Raw genomic sequence first — 21,303 nt, 5'->3', positions numbered from 1 at the left:
ACCCGAGTGTGTCGCCGGAGGATCAGGTGCCCTCCAGGAGAAAGTGGATGAGCAGGTGCCCTCCAGGAGTAGGCGGATGATGGCCTGGTCTGGCAACCCTACGAACAGGTGGCAACCCTAAAAGTACGGTCACACTAAGGGTGGCAACCCTAGGATACGGTCACACTAAACGGGGGGGCCCTGGGGGCTACACAGTGCGAAAACAGCGGTCTGGCAACCCTACGAACAGGTGGCAACCCTAAAAGTACGGTCACACTAAGGGTGGCAACCCTAGGATACGGTCACACTAAACGGGGGGCCCTGGGGGCTACACAGTGCGAAAACAGCGGTCTGGCAACCCTACGAACAGGTGGCAACCCTAAAAGTACGGTCACACTAAGGGTGGCAACCCTAGGATACGGTCACACTAAACGGGGGGCCCTGGGGGCTACACAGTGCGAAAACAGCGGTCTGGCAACCCTACGAACAGGTGGCAACCCTAAAAGTACGGTCACACTAAGGGTGGCAACCCTAGGATACGGTCACACTAAACGGGGGGCCCTGGGGGCTACACAGTGCGAAAACAGCGGTCTGGCAACCCTACGAAGAGGTGGCAACCCTAAAAGTACGGTCACACTAAGGGTGGCAACCCAGGATACGGTCACACTAAACGGGGGGCCTAAAAGTATGCAATAGTAAAAATCGCGGGACGGTGGCGCTTCCTAGTGGGCGAAAGTGGCACTACTTCAAACCGAAGGTGGCGCCACCTAGTGTCCGGAAGTGGTACTAAAATGCCCAACAGTGGCGCCACCTATTGGCCAAAATTGGTACTAAAATGCCCACAGTGGCGCCACCTAGTGGCCAAAAGTGGTACTAAAATGCCCGACAGTGGCGCCACCTATTGGTCAAAACTGGTACTAAAATGCCAAACAGTGGCGCCACCTAGTGTGTCAAATTGGTACTACCGCGCGCGACGGTGGCGCTTTCTAGTGTGTCAAATTGGCACTCACCGTGCGCCCAACACGTATGCTACACTTTTTGCTACATCCACCGATGCGCTCCTGCCGGCAACTATCAAAATTACTTTATACTGCGCCTTATTGCAGTGCCTGTCGGGGGCGGTGGATGGCCTAGCAGCTTAAGCGCGACACCACGAACCGAAAAGACCTGGGCTCGAGTCCAGGCAAAGGCAATTACAAAAAAAAAAAAAAAAAAAGATTTTTCTGAAGTAGATTAGATAGAGGGATTAGATAGAGGGATTCGATAGTAGGAGGAACTGTGCATGCCCTTAGACAGCTGCAGTCCAATACCCTGTCCTCATCCTAGTGTCCACATCCTCCACCCGAGTGTGTCGCCGGAGGATCAGGTGCCCTCCAGGAGAAAGTGGATGAGCAGGTGCCCTCCAGGAGTAGGCGGATGATGGCCTGGTCTGGCAACCCTACGAACAGGTGGCAACCCTAAAAGTACGGTCACACTAAGGGTGGCAACCCTAGGATACGGTCACACTAAACGGGGGGCCCTGGGGGCTACACAGTGCGAAAACAGCGGTCTGGCAACCCTACGAACAGGTGGCAACCCTAAAAGTACGGTCACACTAAGGGTGGCAACCCTAGGATACGGTCACACTAAACGGGGGGGCCCTGGGGGCTACACAGTGCGAAAACAGCGGTCTGGCAACCCTACGAACAGGTGGCAACCCTAAAAGTACGGTCACACTAAGGGTGGCAACCCTAGGATACGGTCACACTAAACGGGGGGCCCTGGGGGCTACACAGTGCGAAAACAGCGGTCTGGCAACCCTACGAACAGGTGGCAACCCTAAAAGTACGGTCACACTAAGGGTGGCAACCCTAGGATACGGTCACACTAAACGGGGGGCCCTGAGGGCTACACAGTGCGAAAACAGCGGTCTGGCAACCCTACGAACAGGTGGCAACCCTAAAAGTACGGTCACACTAAGGGTGGCAACCCTAGGATACGGCCACACTAAACGGGGGGCCTAAAAGTATGCAACAGTAAAACTCGCAGGACGGTGGCGCTTCCTAGTGGGCGAAATTGGCACTACTGCAAGCCAAAGGTGGCGCCACCTAGTGGTCAAAGGTGGTACTAAAAATACCAGACAGTGGCGCCACCTAGTGGCCAAAATTGGTACTAAAATGCCCGACAGTGGCGCCACCTATTGGCCAAAATTGGTACTAAAATGCCCGACAGTGGCGCCTCCTAGTGGTCAAAAGTGGTACTAAAACGCCCGACAGTGGCGCCACCTAGTGTCCGTCAGTGGTACTAAAATGCCCGACTGTGGCGCCACCTAGTTTCCGTAAGTGGTACTACCGCGCGCGACGGTGGCGCTCTCTAGTGTGTCAAATTGGTACTACCGCGCGCGACAGTGGCGCTCTCTAGTGTGTCAAATTGGTACTACCGCGCGCGACGGTGGCGCTCTCTAGTGTGTCAAATTGGTACTACCGCGCGCGACGCTGGCGCTTTCTAGTGTGTCAAATTGGCACTCACCGCGCGCCCAACACGTATGCTGCACTTTTTGCCACATCCGCCGATGCGCTCCTCCGGCAACAATCAAAATTACTTTATACTGCGCCTTATTGCAGTTCCTGTCGGGGGCGGTCGATGGCCTGGCAGCTTAAGCGCAAGACCACGAACCGAAAAGACCTGGGCTCGAGTCCAGGCAAAGGCAATTACAAAAAAAAAAAAAAAGATTTTTCTCAAGTAGGTTAGATAGAGGGATTCGATAGTGGGAACTGTGATATAAATAAGAGGTCGAATTGCGCGGCGGTGGCTGTTCTGAAACTATAGTCGCTCTCAAAAGGCGGCTACTCTAAAACTATGGTCACTCTCAAAAGGTGGCTGCTATGAAACTACTGGTCGCTCTCAAAAGGTGGCTGCTCTGAAGCCATGATCACTTTCAAAAGCTGGCTGCTATGAAACTATGGACACACTAAAAAGGTGGCAATGTGCTCAACATATTGTTCTATCAGATAAAAATATTAAAACAAATCTTACATGTAAATAAGAGGTCAAAATTGCACGGCGCGCGCAAAAAAGTGATTTTATACCGAAAAATTCGACCACATTCGGTTGTTGAAAACGCTGTAACTCCGTTAGTTTGACTCTAAAAGACTCAAAAATTTTACACAATGTGCTCAACATATTGGTCTATCAGATAAAAATATTAAAACAAATCTTACATGTAAATAAGAGGTCAAAATTGCACGGCGCGCGCAAAAAAGTGATTTTATACCGAAAAATTCGACCACATTCAGTCGTTGAAAACGCTGTAACTCCGTTAGTTTGACTCTAAAAGACTCAAAAATTTTACACAATGTGCTCAACATATTGGTCTATCAGATAAAAATATTTAAAAAAATCTTACATATTAATAAGATGTCAAAATTGCGCGGCGCGCAAAAAAAGTGATTTTATACTGAAAAATTCGACCACATTCGGTCGTTGAAATTGCTGTAACTCCGTTAGTTTGACTGTTAAAACGCTGTATCTCCGTTAGTTTGACTATAAATGACTCAACAATTTTACACAATGTTCTCAATATATTGGTCTTTTTGAAAAAAAATGTTTAAAAATTGAGAAATACAAATAGACGGGGAACTGCGTGGGGAGCGCATTTAAAGTACTTGTAGACGTTAAAATTCGGTCTGTTAAAACGCTGTAACACATCAATTGATGACGTGCGTCACTTATTTTAAAAAAATGGTACTCACCCTATAGTGTTTGGAGGCACTGCATCCTATAGGCCACTAAACGCAGGAAGGGATCAGCATTAACTGCAACGGGAATGAGTTAAAAACATAATTAAATTTGGAAATAATAAGTGCAACAATACGTTTAAAATGTTTAATTATAATTACCGATGACGTGGCAATATTAATGTAATGTAATGTTAATGTAATGTGAATGTAATTTTAATAACATTAATATTACCACGTCATCGGCATTATAGCTGTAACTCCGTTAGTTTGACTCTAAAAGACTCAACAATGTTACACAATGTGCTCAACATATTGGTCTATCAGAAAAAAATATTTAAAAAAATCGTACACATAAATAAGAGGTCGAAATTGCGCGGCGCGCGCAAAAAAGTGATTTTTTACCGAAAAATTCGACCACATTCGGTCGTTGAAAACGCTGTAACTCCGTTAGTTTGACTCTAAAAGACTCAAAAATTTTACACAATGTGCTCAACATATTGGTCTATCAGATAAAAATATTAAAACAAATCTTACATATAAATAAGAGGTCGAAATTGCGCGCCGCGCGCAAAAAAGTGATTTTATACCGAAAAATTCGACCACATTCGGTCGTGGAAAACGCTGTAACTCCGTTAGTTTGACTCTAAAAGACTCAAAAATTTTACACAATGTGCTCAACATATTGGTCTATCAGATAAAAATATTAAAAAAAAATCTTACATATTAATAAGATGTCAAAATTGCGCGGCGCGCAAAAAAGTGATTTTATACTGAAAAATTCGACCACATTCGGTCGTTGAAATTGCTGTAACTCCGTTAGTTCGACTGTTAAAACGCTGTATCTCCGTTAGTTTGACTATAAATGACTCAACAATTTTACACAATGTTCTCAATATATTGGTCTTTTTGAAAAAAAATGTTTAAAAATTGAGAAATACAAATAGACGGGGAACTGCGTGGGGAGCGCATTTAAAGTACTTGTAGACGTTAAAATTCGGTCTGTTAAAACGCTGTAACACATCAATTGATGACGTGCGTCACTTATTTTAAAAAAATGGTACTCACCCTATAGTGTTTGGAGGCACTGCATCCTATAGGCCACTAAACGCAGGAAGGGATCAGCATTAACTGCAACGGGAATGAGTTAAAAACATAATTAAATTTGGAAATAATAAGTGCAACAATACGTTTAAAATGTTTAATTATAATTACCGATGACGTGGCAATATTAATGTAATGTAATGTTAATGTAATGTGAATGTAATTTTAATAACATTAATATTACCACGTCATCGGCATTATAGCTGTAACTCCGTTAGTTTGACTCTAAAAGACTCAACAATGTTACACAATGTGCTCAACATATTGGTCTATCAGAAAAAAATATTTAAAAAAATCGTACACATAAATAAGAGGTCGAAATTGCGCGGCGCGCGCAAAAAAGTGATTTTTTACCGAAAAATTCGACCACATTCGGTCGTTGAAAACGCTGTAACTCCGTTAGTTTGACTCTAAAAGACTCTAAAATTTTACACAATATGCTCAACATATTGTCCACTCCCGGATGCAGTGCATCATAGCTTGACTTGGCATGAACTTGAAAGTGGCGGATACTGCGTGGGGAGCGCATTTAAAGTACTTGTAGACGTTAAAATTCGGTCTGTTAAAACGCTGTAACACATCAATTGATGACGTGCGTCACTTATTTTAAAAAAATGGTACTCACCCTATAGTGTTTGGAGGCACTGCATCCTATAGGCCACTAAACGCAGGAAGGGATCAGCATTAACTGCAATGGGAATGAGTTAAAAACATAATTAAATTTGGAAATAATAAGTGCAACAATACGTTTAAAATGTTTAATTATAATTACCGATGACGTGGCAATATTAATGTAATGTAATGTTAATGTAATGTGAATGTAATTTTAATAACATTAATATTACCACGTCATCGGCATTATAGCTGTAACTCCCTTAGTTTGACTCTAAAAGACTCAACAATGTTACACAATGTGCTCAACATATTGGTCTATCAGAAAAAAATATTTAAAAAAATCGTATACATAAATAAGAGGTCGAAATTGCGCGGCGTGCGCAAAAAAGTGATTTTTTACCGAAAAATTCGACCACATTCGGTCGTTGAAAACGCTGTAACTCCGTTAGTTTGACTCTAAAAGACTCAAAAATTTTACACAATGTGCTCAACATATTGGTCTATCAGATAAAAATATTAAAACAAATCTTACATATAAATAAGAGGTCGAAATTGCGCGCCGCGCGCATAAAAGTGATTTTATACCGAAAAATTCGACCACATTCGGTCGTGGAAAACGCTGTAACTCCGTTAGTTTGACTCTAAAAGACTCAAAAATTTTTCACAATGTGCTCAACATATTGGTCTATCAGAAAAAAATATTTTAAAAAAATCGCACATATATATAAGAGGTCGAAATTGCGCAGCGCGCGCAAAAAGTCTTTATACCGAAAAATTCGACCACATTCGGTCGTGGAAAGCGCTGTAACTCCGTTAGTTTGACTCTAAAAGACTCAAAAATTTTACACAATGTGCTCAACATATTGGTCTATCAGATAAAAATATTAAAACAAATCTTACATGTAAATAAGAGGTCGAAATTGCGCGGCGCGCGCAAAAAAGTGATTTTATACCGAAAAATTCGACCACATTCGGTCGTTGAAAACGCTGTAACTCCGTTAGTTTGACTCTAAAAGACTCTAAAATTTTACACAATATGCTCAACATATTGTCCACTCCCCGGATGCAGTGCATCATAGCTTGACTTGGCATGAACTTGAAAGTGGCGGATACCTTCCTGCATGAAGTGGACTCCAGGATGCAGTGCATCAAAACCCGAAGAGGTGGGTAGAAGTTTTTTTTTTTTAACCAAGTGATGACGTGGTCTTTTGTAAATGTAATGCAATTATTTAATTAAATATGTTAATTAAATTAATATGGCCACGTCATCGAGATCAATAATTTTAAATTTTTAACGTTTTCTTGCACCTATAATTCCCAACTCGTTCTGGCTGATTCGTAGTGGGATACCCCTTGATTTTGGTTAATTTCTCAAGTTCTCCGGGATGACCGGCAGTTTCTCTAAGAAACTCTCTCAGGTCTCTAGAAGTGTGTGTTTGTGCGTGTGAGTTGGTGATGTGGTTCCAGAGTGAGAGAGGGAGTATCCGGCCGACTCCTCCTACTGGAGTCCACTCCAGGATGCAGTGCATCATGGGTCGACTCCTCCTACTAGAGTTCACTCCCGGATGCAGTGCATCAAGGGTCGACGGCCCCTACTGGAGTCCACTCCCGGATGCAGTGCATCATAGCTTGACTTGGCATGAACTTGAAAGTGGCGGATACCTTCCTGCATGAAGTGGACTCCAGGATGCAGTGCATCAAAACCCGAAGAGGTGGGTAGAAGTTTTTTTTTAAGCAAGTGGTGACGTGGTCTTTTGTAAATGCAATGCAATTTTATTTAATTAAATATGTTAATTAAATTAAGATGGCCACGTCATCGACATCAATAATTTTAAATTTTTAACGTTTTCTTGCACCTATAATTCCCAACTCGTTCTGGCTGATTCGTAGTGGGATACCAATTTTGGCCAATTTATCAAGTTCTCCGGGATGACCGGCAGTTTCTCTAAGAAACTCTCTCAGGTCTCTAGAAGTGTGTGTGTGTGCGTGTGAGTTGGTGAAGTGGTTCCAGAGTGAGAGAGGGAGTATCCGGCCGACTCCTCCTACTGGAGTCCACTCCCGGATGCAGTGCATCATGGGTCGACTCCTCCTACTGGAGTCCACTCCAGGATGCAGTGCGTCATGGGTCGACTCCTCCTACTGGAGTCCACTCCCGGATGCAGTGCATCAAGGGTCGACTCCTCCTACTGGATTTCACACCGGATGCAGTGCATCAAAACCCGAAGAGGTGGGTAGCAGTTTTTTTTTTTAAGCAAGTGATGACGTGGTCTTTTGTAAATGTAATGCAATTATTTTATTAAATATAACGCTGTAACTCCGTTAGTTTGACTCTAAAAGACTCAAAAATTTTACACAATGTGCTCAACATATTGGTCTATCAGATAAAAATATTAAAAAAAATCTTACATATAAATAAGAAGTCGAAATTGCGCGGCGCGCGCAAAAAGTGATTTTATACCGAAAAATTCGACCACATTCAGTCGTTGAAAACGCTGTAACTCCGTTAGTTTGACTCTAAAAGACTCAAAAATTTTACACAATGTGCTCAACATATTGGTCTATCAGATAAAAATATTAAAACAAATCTTACATGTAAATAAGAGGTCAAAATTGCACGGCGCGCGCAAAAAAGTGATTTTATACCGAAAAATTCGACCACATTCGGTCGTTGAAATTGCTGTAACTCCGTTAGTTTGACTGTTAAAACGCTGTATCTCCGTTAGTTTGACTATAAATGACTCAACAATTTTACACAATGTTCTCAATATATTGGTCTTTTTGAAAAAAAATGTTTAAAAATTGAGAAATACAAATAGACGGGGGAACTGCGTGGGGAGCGCATTTAAAGTACTTGTAGACGTTAAAATTCGGTCTGTTAAAACGCTGTAACACATCAATTGATGACGTGCGTCACTTATTTTAAAAAAATGGTACTCACCCTATAGTGTTTGGAGGCACTGCATCCTATAGGCCACTAAACGCAGGAAGGGATCAGCATTAACTGCAACGGGAATGAGTTAAAAACATAATTAAATTTGGAAATAATAAGTGCAACAATACGTTTAAAATGTTTAATTATAATTACCGATGACGTGGCAATATTAATGTAATGTAATGTTAATGTAATGTGAATGTAATTTTAATAACATTAATATTACCACGTCATCGGCATTATAGCTGTAACTCCGTTAGTTTGACTCTAAAAGACTCAACAATGTTACACAATGTGCTCAACATATTGGTCTATCAGAAAAAAATATTTAAAAAAATCGTACACATAAATAAGAGGTCGAAATTGCGCGGCGCGCGCAAAAAAGTGATTTTTTACCGAAAAATTCGACCACATTCGGTCGTTGAAAACGCTGTAACTCCGTTAGTTTGACTCTAAAAGACTCAAAAATTTTACACAATGTGCTCAACATATTGGTCTATCAGATAAAAATATTAAAACAAATCTTACATATAAATAAGAGGTCGAAATTGCGCGCCGCGCGCAAAAAAGTGATTTTATACCGAAAAATTCGACCACATTCGGTCGTGGAAAACGCTGTAACTCCGTTAGTTTGACTCTAAAAGACTCAAAAATTTTACACAATGTGCTCAACATATTGGTCTATCAGATAAAAATATTAAAAAAATCTTACATATTAATAAGATGTCAAAATTGCGCGGCGCGCAAAAAAAGTGATTTTATACTGAAAAATTCGACCACATTCGGTCGTTGAAATTGCTGTAACTCCGTTAGTTCGACTGTTAAAACGCTGTATCTCCGTTAGTTTGACTATAAATGACTCAACAATTTTACACAATGTTCTCAATATATTGGTCTTTTTGAAAAAAATGTTTAAAAATTGAGAAATACAAATAGACGGGGAACTGCGTGGGGAGCGCATTTAAAGTACTTGTAGACGTTAAAATTCGGTCTGTTAAAACGCTGTAACACATCAATTGATGACGTGCGTCACTTATTTTAAAAAATGGTACTCACCCTATAGTGTTTGGAGGCACTGCATCCTATAGGCCACTAAACGCAGGAAGGGATCAGCATTAACTGCAACGGGAATGAGTTAAAAACATAATTAAATTTGGAAATAATAAGTGCAACAATACGTTTAAAATGTTTAATTATAATTACCGATGACGTGGCAATATTAATGTAATGTAATGTGAATGTAATTTTAATAACATTAATATTACCACGTCATCGGCATTATAGCTGTAACTCCGTTAGTTTGACTCTAAAAGACTCAACAATGTTACACAATGTGCTCAACATATTGGTCTATCAGAAAAAAATATTTAAAAAAATCGTACACATAAATAAGAGGTCGAAATTGCGCGGCGCGCGCAAAAAAGTGATTTTTTACCGAAAAATTCGACCACATTCGGTCGTTGAAAACGCTGTAACTCCGTTAGTTTGACTCTAAAAGACTCAAAATTTTACACAATGTGCTCAACATATTGGTCTATCAGATAAAAATATTAAAACAAATCTTACATATAAATAAGAGGTCGAAATTGCGCGCCGCGCGCAAAAAAGCGATTTTATACCGAAAAATTCGACCACATTCGGTCGTGGAAAACGCTGTAACTCCGTTAGTTTGACTCTAAAAGACTCAAAAATTTTTCACAATGTGCTCAACATATTGGTCTATCAGAAAAAAATATTTTAAAAAAATCGTACATATATATAAGAGGTCGAAATTGCGCAGCGCGCGCAAAAAAGTCTTTATACCGAAAAATTCGACCACATTCGGTCGTGGAAAGCGCTGTAACTCCGTTAGTTTGACTCTAAAAGACTCAAAAATTTTACACAATGTGCTCAACATATTGGTCTATCAGATAAAAATATTAAAACAAATCTTACATGTAAATAAGAGGTCAAAATTGCGCGGCGCGCGCAAAAAAGTGATTTTATACCGAAAAATTCGACCACATTCGGTCGTTGAAAACGCTGTAACTCCGTTAGTTTGACTCTAAAAGACTCTAAAATTTTACACAATATGCTCAACATATTGTCCACTCCCCGGATGCAGTGCATCATAGCTTGACTTGGCATGAACTTGAAAGTGGCGGATACTGCGTGGGGAGCGCATTTAAAGTACTTGTAGACGTTAAAATTCGGTCTGTTAAAACGCTGTAACACATCAATTGATGACGTGCGTCACTTATTTTAAAAAAATGGTACTCACCCTATAGTGTTTGGAGGCACTGCATCCTATAGGCCACTAAACGCAGGAAGGGATCAGCATTAACTGCAACGGGAATGAGTTAAAAACATAATTAAATTTGGAAATAATAAGTGCAACAATACGTTTAAAATGTTTAATTATAATTACCGATGACGTGGCAATATTAATGTAATGTAATGTTAATGTAATGTGAATGTAATTTTAATAACATTAATATTACCACGTCATCGGCATTATAGCTGTAACTCCCTTAGTTTGACTCTAAAAGACTCAACAATGTTACACAATGTGCTCAACATATTGGTCTATCAGAAAAGAATATTTAAAAAAATCGTATACATAAATAAGAGGTCGAAATTGCGCGGCGTGCGCAAAAAAGTGATTTTTTACCGAAAAATTCGACCACATTCGGTCGTTGAAAACGCTGTAACTCCGTTAGTTTGACTCTAAAAGACTCAAAAATTTTACACAATGTGCTCAACATATTGGTCTATCAGATAAAAATATTAAAACAAATCTTACATATAAATAAGAGGTCGAAATTGCGCGCCGCGCGCAAAAAAGTGATTTTATACCGAAAAATTCGACCACATTCGGTCGTGGAAAACGCTGTAACTCCGTTAGTTTGACTCTAAAAGACTCAAAAATTTTTCACAATGTGCTCAACATATTGGTCTATCAGAAAAAAATATTTAAAAAAATCGTACACATAAATAAGAGGTCGAAATTGCGCGGCGCGCGCAAAAAAGTGATTTTTTACCGAAAAATTCGACCACATTCGGTCGTTGAAAACGCTGTAACTCCGTTAGTTTGACTCTAAAAGACTCAAAAATTTTACACAATGTGCTCAACATATTGGTCTATCAGATAAAAATATTAAAACAAATCTTACATATAAATAAGAGGTCGAAATTGCGCGCCGCGCGCAAAAAAGCGATTTTATACCGAAAAATTCGACCACATTCGGTCGTGGAAAACGCTGTAACTCCGTTAGTTTGACTCTAAAAGACTCAAAAATTTTTCACAATGTGCTCAACATATTGGTCTATCAGAAAAAAATATTTTAAAAAAATCGTACATATATATAAGAGGTCGAAATTGCGCAGCGCGCGCAAAAAAGTCTTTATACCGAAAAATTCGACCACATTCGGTCGTGGAAAGCGCTGTAACTCCGTTAGTTTGACTCTAAAAGACTCAAAAATTTTACACAATGTGCTCAACATATTGGTCTATCAGATAAAAATATTAAAACAAATCTTACATGTAAATAAGAGGTCAAAATTGCGCGGCGCGCGCAAAAAAGTGATTTTATACCGAAAAATTCGACCACATTCGGTCGTTGAAAACGCTGTAACTCCGTTAGTTTGACTCTAAAAGACTCTAAAATTTTACACAATATGCTCAACATATTGTCCACTCCCCGGATGCAGTGCATCATAGCTTGACTTGGCATGAACTTGAAAGTGGCGGATACTGCGTGGGGAGCGCATTTAAAGTACTTGTAGACGTTAAAATTCGGTCTGTTAAAACGCTGTAACACATCAATTGATGACGTGCGTCACTTATTTTAAAAAAATGGTACTCACCCTATAGTGTTTGGAGGCACTGCATCCTATAGGCCACTAAACGCAGGAAGGGATCAGCATTAACTGCAACGGGAATGAGTTAAAAACATAATTAAATTTGGAAATAATAAGTGCAACAATACGTTTAAAATGTTTAATTATAATTACCGATGACGTGGCAATATTAATGTAATGTAATGTTAATGTAATGTGAATGTAATTTTAATAACATTAATATTACCACGTCATCGGCATTATAGCTGTAACTCCCTTAGTTTGACTCTAAAAGACTCAACAATGTTACACAATGTGCTCAACATATTGGTCTATCAGAAAAAAATATTTAAAAAAATCGTATACATAAATAAGAGGTCGAAATTGCGCGGCGTGCGCAAAAAAGTGATTTTTTACCGAAAAATTCGACCACATTCGGTCGTTGAAAACGCTGTAACTCCGTTAGTTTGACTCTAAAAGACTCAAAAATTTTACACAATGTGCTCAACATATTGGTCTATCAGATAAAAATATTAAAACAAATCTTACATGTAAATAAGAGGTCGAAATTGCGCGGCGCGCGCAAAAAAGTGATTTTATACCGAAAAATTCGACCACATTCGGTCGTTGAAAACGCTGTAACTCCGTTAGTTTGACTCTAAAAGACTCAAAAATTTTTCACAATGTGCTCAACATATTGGTCTATCAGAAAAAAATATTTTAAAAAAATCGTACATATATATAAGAGGTCGAAATTGCGCAGCGCGCGCAAAAAAGTCTTTATACCGAAAAATTCGACCACATTCGGTCGTGGAAAGCGCTGTAACTCCATTAGTTTAACTCTAAAAGACTCAAAAATTTTACACAATGTGCTCAACATATTGGTCTATCAGATAAAAATATTAAAACAAATCTTACATGTAAATAAGAGGTCGAAATTGCGCGGCGCGCGCAAAAAAGTGATTTTATACCGAAAAATTCGACCACATTCGGTCGTTGAAAACGCTGTAACTCCGTTAGTTTGACTCTAAAAGACTCTAAAATTTTACACAATATGCTCAACATATTGTCCACTCCCGGATGCAGTGCATCATAGCTTGACTTGGCATGAACTTGAAAGTGGCGGATACCTTCCTGCATGAAGTGGACTCCAGGATGCAGTGCATCAAAACCCGAAGAGGTGGGTAGAAGTTTTTTTTTTTTTTTAACCAAGTGATGACGTGGTCTTTTGTAAATGTAATACCCCTTGATTTTGGTTAATTTCTCAAGTTCTCCGGGATGACCGGCAGTTTCTCTAAGAAACTCTCTCAGGTCTCTAGAAGTGTGTGTGTGTGCGTGTGAGTTGGTGATGTGGTTCCAGAGTGAGAGAGGGAGTATCCGGCCGACTCCTCCTACTGGAGTCCACTCCAGGATGCAGTGCATCATGGGTCGACTCCTCCTACTAGAGTTCACTCCCGGATGCAGTGCATCAAGGGTCGACGGCCCCTACTGGAGTCCACTCCCGGATGCAGTGCATCATAGCTTGACTTGGCATGAACTTGAAAGTGGCGGATACCTTCCTGCATGAAGTGGACTCCAGGATGCAGTGCATCAAAACCCGAAGAGGTGGGTAGAAGTTTTTTTTTTAAGCAAGTGGTGACGTGGTCTTTTGTAAATGCAATGCAATTATTTAATTAAATATGTTAATTAAATTAAGATGGCCACGTCATCGACATCAATAATTTTAAATTTTTAACGTTTTCTTGCACCTATAATTCCCAACTCGTTCTGGCTAATTCGTAGTGGGATACCAATTTTGGCCAATTTATCAAGTTCTCCGGGATGACCGGCAGTTTCTCTAAGAAACTCTCTCAGGTCTCTAGAAGTGTGTGTGTGTGCGTGTGAGTTGGTTAAGTGGTTCCAGAGTGAGAGAGGGAGTATCCGGCCGACTCCTCCTACTGGAGTCCACTCCCGGATGCAGTGCATCATGGGTCGACTCCTCCTACTGGAGTCCACTCCAGGATGCAGTGCGTCATGGGTCGACTCCTCCTACTGGAGTCCACTCCCGGATGCAGTGCATCAAGGGTCGACTCCTCCTACTGGATTTCACACCGGATGCAGTGCATCAAAACCCGAAGAGGTGGGTAGCAGTTTTTTTTTTTTAAGCAAGTGATGACGTGGTCTTTTGTAAATGTAATGCAATTATTTTATTAAATATAACGCTGTAACTCCGTTAGTTTGACTCTAAAAGACTCAAAAATTTTACACAATGTGCTCAACATATTGGTCTATCAGATAAAAATATTAAAAACAAGAAAGGAAGCTAGCTTCGGCAAGCCGAAGCTTATATACCCTTGCAGTCATTAAATATGTCAAACAAAATACATAAAGGCTAACAACATCGAATCTATGACGATTTTTCTATTATTTACCATATTGTTCATATGACAGCTATATGATATAGTCGTCCGATTTTGATAAAATTTAATATGTAACTCAAGACTCATTAGAAAACTCTATATTCCAAAAATCATGATTGTCTGATGAAAAACAACGAGGTTATAATTTTATTTCCGTTATTTCTATATAGATTTTTTGATCTCTCCTATGGCAGCTATATGATAGAGTTATCCGATTTTGATAAAATTTAATACAAAATTCAATAGCAGTTAGAAAACGCCATCTGGAAGAAATCAAGTCGATCTGATCAAAAACAACGGAGTAAGAATTTTTTATTTCATTCTCTTGTATGGGAGCTATCCGATATAGTTGGCCGATCCGGCTCGTTCCGACTTATATACTGCGTGCAATAACTACACAACTTTTGGGAAAGTTTCAGCAAGATAGCTTCAAAACTGAGAGACTAGTTTACATAGAAACAGACAGACGGACAGACGGACAGACGGACAGACGGACCGACGGACCGACGGACAGACGGACAGACGGACAGACGTACATACATATTTCGATTCAGATGGTGATGCTGATCAAGAATATATATACTTTATGGGGTCTGAGGTGTCCTTCACTGCGTTGCAAACTTCTGACTGAAATTATAATACCCTTTTGCTCTGCAAGGGTATAAAAATCTTACATATAAATAAGAAGTCGAAATTGCGCGGCGCGCGCAAAAAAGTGATTTTATACCGAAAAATTCGACCACATTCGGTCGTTGAAAACGCTGTAACTCCGTTAGTTAGACTCTAAAAGACTCTAAAATTTTACACAATATGCTCAACATATTGTCCACTCCCGGATGCAGTGCATCATAGCTTGACTTGGCATGAACTTGAAAGTGGCGGATACCTTCCTGCATGAAGTGGACTCCAGGATGCAGTGCATCAAAACCCGAAGAGGTGGGTAGAATTTTTTTTTTTTTAAGCAAGTGATGGCGTGGTCTTTTGTAAATGCAATGCAATTATTTAATTAAATATGTTAATTAAATTAAGATGGCCACGTCATCGACATCAATAATTTTAAATTTTTAACGTTTTCTTGCACCTATAATTCCCAACTCGTTCTGGCTGATTCGTAGTGGGATACCAATTTTGGCCAATTTATCAAGTTCTCCGGGATGACCGGCAGTTTCTCTAAGAAACTCTCTCAGGTCTCTAGAAGTGTGTGTGTGTGCGTGTGAGTTGGTGAAGTGGTTCCAGAGTGAGAGAGGGAGTATCCGGCCGACTCCTCCTACTGGAGTCCACTCCCGGATGCAGTGCATCATGGGTCGACTCCTCCTACTGGAGTCCACTCCAGGATGCAGTGCGTCATGGGTCGACTCCTCCTACTGGAGTCCACTCCCGGATGCAGTGCATCAAAGCCCGAAGAGGTGGGTAGCAGTTTTTTTTTTTTAACCAAGTGATGACGTGGTCTTTTGTAAATGTAATGCAATTATTTAATTAAATATGTTAATTAAATTAATATGGCCACGTCATCGAGATCAATAATTTTAAATTTTTAACGTTTTCTTGCACCTATAATTCCCAACTCGTTCTGGCTGATTCGTAGTGGGATACCCTTGATTTTGGCCAATTTCTCAAGTTCTCCGGGATGACCGGTAGTTTCTCTAAGAAACTCTCTCAGGTCTTTAGAAGTGTGTGTGTGTGCGTGTGAGTTGGTGATGTGGTTTCAGAGTGAGAGAGGGAGTATCCGGCCGACTCCTCCTTCTGGAGTCCACTCCAGGATGCAGTGCATCAAAGCCCGAAGAGGTGGGTAGCAGTTTTTTTTTTTTAACCAAGTGATGACGTGGTCTTTTGTAAATGTAATGCAATTATTTTATAAAATATTATTTTATTTTATTTCAGGTTTTTGGTTGTGTGTTTGGCTGCTTGCAGAAAATAATTGGTGACACCATCTTACTTGTAACTTGGAGTTGGATATTAGGATGTAGTGCACCAAGTTTTTTTCGCAGTGAGTACATCAATTAGACAGTATATAATTAAGTTATTAATTTTAAGATCAATCAAGAGCAAAAGATAAAGATCTGAAATTATTCAAGAACAATAAGAAAGAAATTCAAAAGGTGATTTTGTTCAAATAATGAACTTGAAGTACTCCTAAATCAAACACAATTAATTATCTAAAACAACTAGGGTCATCTTATAATAATATATATAGTAAGAATAGTTGTAAGAATGCGGTTACCGGAGATATATGCTGATACCTCCAAAATGGACTGAAGAACAGGCTGCAAGATCAAGGATTAATGGCGAGATCTTCTATTGAACTCCACTCCAGGATGCAGTGCATCAACTCATTGGGGTATGTATTTTTTTGAGTAATTGATTTGTATTGAATAATTTAACTAATATTTTGAAATCCTTCTTTTCATTACAGGTGATGACTATAACTTCCTTCTTGGAGTGAACTTCAAGATGCAGTGAATCAATAACCCAAAGAGGTAAATACCTTTTTTTACTAACAAATCAATACTAACTCTTACTGTAACAAAGGTTTTGCAACAAATTACTTATTTTATTTTATGTTTCTTATTTAATTTCAGGTTAAAGTGTAAAGTGTAAAGTTTGTGGATAAAGTGGTTGCAGTTATTATATTACTTCAAGAAGACGAAAGATTGCAGTGCATCAAGGCTTTTCGCAGTGAGTACATGAATTAGACAGTAAATAATTAAGTTATTTATTTTAAGATGCCAAATACGATTTAAGGAAGGTTAGCTTTTTTGACAAAGAAATCAAGAGCTAAAGTTAAAGATCTGAAAGTATTCAAGAACATGAAAGAAATTCAAAAAGTAAATTTTATCAAATACTGAACTTGAAGTACATAAAAATAAAACGCAATCAATAATTTCAAACAGGAAGGGCCATATTATATTGAAATACTTAGTAAGAATAGTTGTAAGAATGCGGACATATATGGAATGCTGATACAACCTAAATGGACTGGAGAACAGGCTGCAAGATCAAGGATTAATGGCGAGATCTTCTATTGAACTTCACTCCAGGATGCAGTGCATCAACTCATTGGGGTATGTATTTCTTAAATAATTAGTTTGTATTAAATATTTAAACTAATATTTTGGAATCCTTCTTTTCATTATTAAACAATTAATTTTTATTAAATAATTGAACTAATATTTTGGAATCCTTCTTTTTAAAACAGGTGATGACTATACCTTCCTTCTTGAAATGAACTTCAAGATGCAGTGAACCAATAACCCAAGGAGGTAAATATCTTTTTTACTAACAAATTGATTCTAACTATTATTATTTAACAAATTATTTATTATATATTTTTTCTATTTAATTTCAGGGTGAAGTGTTAATGGTGCGGATTAAGTGGTTGCAGTGATTATCTTATTGAACTCCACTCCAGGATGCAGTGCATCAACTCATTGGGGTATGCATTTTTTGGAGTAATTGATTTGTATTGAATAATTGAAATAATATTTTGGAATCCTTCTTTTTATTACAGGTGATGACTATACCTTCCTTCTTGGAGTGAACTTCAAGATGCAGTGAACCAATAACCCAAGGAGGTAAATATCTTTTTTACTAACAAATTGACTCTAACTATTATTATTTAACAAATTATTTATTATATATTTTTTCTATTTAATTTCAGGGTGAACTGTTAATGTTGCGGAATAAGTGGTTGCAGTGATTATCTTATTGAACTCCACTCCAGGATGCAGTGCATCAACTCATTGGGGTATGTATTTTTTGGAGTAATTGATTTGTATTGAATAATTGAACTAATATTTTGGAATCCTTCTTTTTATTACAGGTGATGACTATACCTTCCTTCTTGGAGTGAACTTCAAGATGCAGTGAATCAATAACCCAAAGAGGTAAATACCTTTTTTACTAACAAATCAATACTAACTCTTACTGTAACAAAGGTTTTGCAACAAATTACTTATTTTATTTTATGTTTCTTATTTAATTTCAGGTTAAAGTGTAAAGTGTAAATTTTGTGGATAAAGTGGTTGCAGTTATTATATTACTTCAAGAAGACGAAAGATTGCAGTGCATCAAGGCTTTTCGCAGTGAGTACATGAATTAGACAGTAAATAATTAAGTTATTTATTTTAAGATGCCAAATACGATTTAAGGAAGGTTAGCTTTTTTGACAATGAAATCAAGAGCTAAAGTTAAAGATCTGAAAGTATTCAAGAACATGAAAGAAATTCAAAAAGTAAATTTCATCAAATACTGAACTTGAAGTACATAAAAATCAAACACAATCAATAATTTCAAACAAGAAGAGCCATATTATATTGAAATACTTAGTAAGAATAGTTGTAAGAATGCGGACATATATGGAATGCTGATCGGAACGAGCCGGTTCATGGGTAGTTCATAAAGTCGATGTTGTAAAAATCATGCTCGTGGAATAAAAAACAACAAAGTTATGATTATTTTGTCATTATTTCTATGTATATTTTTTATCTTTCCTATGGCAGCTAAATGATAGAGTTATCCGATTTTGATAAAATTTAATCCAAAATTCAATAGTAATTAGAAAACGCCATCTGGACGAAATCAAGTCAATTCGATGAAAAACAACGGCGTAATAATTGTTTTTCCTTTATTTTTTTTGACCTCTTGTATGTGAGCTATCCGATATAGTCGGCTGATCCGGCTCGTTCTGACTTATATTCTGCGTGCAATAACTACACAACTTTTCGGAAAGTTTCAGCACGATAGCTTTAAAACTGAGAGACTAGTTTACATAGAAACAGACAGACGGACCGACGGACAGACGTACAGACGGATTTCGATTCAGATGCTGTTAAAGAATATATATACTTTGTGGGGTCTGAGGTGTCTCCTTCACTGCGTTGCAAACTTCTGACTGATATTATAATACCCTTTGCTCTGCAAGGGTATAAAAATCTTACATATAAATAAGAGGTTGAATTGCGCGGCGCGCTCAAAAAAAGTGTTTTATACCGAAAATTCGACCACATTCGGTCGTTGTAAACGCTGTAACTCCGTTAGTTTGACTCTAAAAGACTCAAAAATTTTACACAATGTGCTCAACATATTGGTCTATCAGATAAAAATATTTAAAAAAATCTTACATATAAATAAGAGGTCGAAATTCCGCGGCGCGCGCAAAAAAAGTGATTTTATACCGAAAAATTCGACCACAGTCGGTCGTTGAAAACGCTGTAACTCCGTTAGTTTGAGTCTAAAAGACTCAAAAATTTTACACAATGTGCTCAACATATTGGTCTATCAGATAAAAATATTAAAAAAAATCTTACATATAAATAAAAGGTTGAAATTGCGCGGCGCGCGCAAAAAAGTGTAACTCCGGGTAAGGTCAAATCATGCGAAAAAAGCCATGTTTTTGTGATTTTTTTCCTGACGACACAGTTAAAATTTATTTATTCAACCAACGGTATATTAAAGTATGACATTAGAAGAATGTTTTATCAAATTTAAAAAAAAAATATGGCAATGGTAGCAATTGTCTGGACGTGTCGCCAAAAAAAGTTAAATTGCGGTGCCCCTCATAACTCTTCATCATTTTTTCGAAGACTTTGAAGTGAAAAACACAATTTTTTGGGAAGAAATCGGTTAATTTGTCATTGCGAAATCAAAATTATGAACAAAAAAAAAAAACTCGACAGCGTTACCTCGTAAAATATGTACAGAAATAGTGTTTAAAATTTCAAAAGGATCGTTTTGAAGTTATGAGGGGTACCGACTTTGAAAACGTGAGTTGTGGGAAAAACGCTTTAAAGTTTTAAACACAAAAAAATCCAGTGTAAAACGAAAATCCGGCAGGTAGAAAAATACTAATAACTTCGTCAATTTTGCTTTAATTGACTTGAAATTTTGACACAATATTCTTCAGATATTATGCATTCAATTAAAAAAAAAAAAAAAAAAAAAAAAAAAAAAAATTTAATACCTTGTGTTAAAAATTTGAAAAGGATCGGTTGTCACTATTTGGCCTTATTGCAACCGAAAATCCACTAAAAATATGGTGTTTTTAACAAAATTGTCAACTAATCTTTTCCAACTCAGTTTTTATCAACTTACTCAAGGATAAGTTAATTTGCATTCAGTGGCATAGATAGTTGGGCTTCTCAGCTTCCCAAAACTATACTTTGTTTGGTTGTAAGTCGTTTTTTCCTTAACAACAGACAAATTACCATTAAAAAATGTTTGTTTTTACCAAAACAAAATAATATTGGTCAGAAAACGCAGTTTTTTTTTTAAATATCTAAGGAATAATCTTCCAAATGTGGAATGGCATAAATCGTTGAATTCGCAATAAAATTTCCAATCCAATGGCATTCACACCTAAAATTATTGAAATTTTTTAGGTTGTGATATACTTTCTTATGGGTTAGTTTTATTAAGTTTATGAATTTGTTCTTTAATATTTTTAACTAGAGAAACAGTTAAGAGGTATAATAATTATAAAAATTTATTTTTATTAAATATTATAATTTTGCTATTAATATTAGTTTTAACATTTAGAAGAATACGATTATTTACATTTTAATTACAACTTTATTTTTAATTTTAGGTTGAGGTTATCAACCTGAACGGTTACAAGATGGAGTTTATTTATTATTTTATACATTATTAGTATCTTTGCCTACATTGATTGGTATTTTTTATGTAATAAATAAAACAGGTTCAATATTTTATTGATATATTGACACTTTTCACCACTTTTGCG

At 37.9% G+C, this 21,303-nt stretch overlaps 3 long non-coding RNA genes across 3 annotated transcripts; all 3 read right to left on the bottom strand.

Annotated features, from left to right (window-relative positions):
- Positions 1-4,783: 4,783 nt before the first annotated feature.
- On the bottom strand, positions 4,784-5,487 carry LOC122319776. The gene is made up of 2 exons (XR_006245323.1): positions 5,425-5,487; positions 4,784-4,826 (listed from the first exon to the last, which is right to left on the bottom strand). It is a non-coding gene; the product is annotated as an uncharacterized LOC122319776 (long non-coding RNA).
- Positions 5,488-8,372: 2,885 nt separating this feature from the next.
- Positions 8,373-9,465, bottom strand: LOC122319774. Its single transcript, XR_006245321.1, has 2 exons — positions 9,403-9,465; positions 8,373-8,415 (listed from the first exon to the last, which is right to left on the bottom strand). It is a non-coding gene; the product is annotated as an uncharacterized LOC122319774 (long non-coding RNA).
- A 1,161-nt stretch (positions 9,466-10,626) lies between these two features.
- LOC122319775 lies at positions 10,627-12,255 on the bottom strand. The gene is made up of 2 exons (XR_006245322.1): positions 12,193-12,255; positions 10,627-10,669 (listed from the first exon to the last, which is right to left on the bottom strand). It is a non-coding gene; the product is annotated as an uncharacterized LOC122319775 (long non-coding RNA).
- Positions 12,256-21,303: the final 9,048 nt, after the last annotated feature.

The sequence above is a fragment of the Drosophila ficusphila genome, unplaced genomic scaffold, assembly GCF_018152265.1.
Source record: "Drosophila ficusphila isolate 14025-0441.05 unplaced genomic scaffold, ASM1815226v1 contig_198, whole genome shotgun sequence".
NCBI lineage: Eukaryota > Metazoa > Arthropoda > Insecta > Diptera > Drosophilidae > Drosophila > Drosophila ficusphila.
This window is presented reverse-complemented; position numbering and strand designations above follow the sequence as displayed.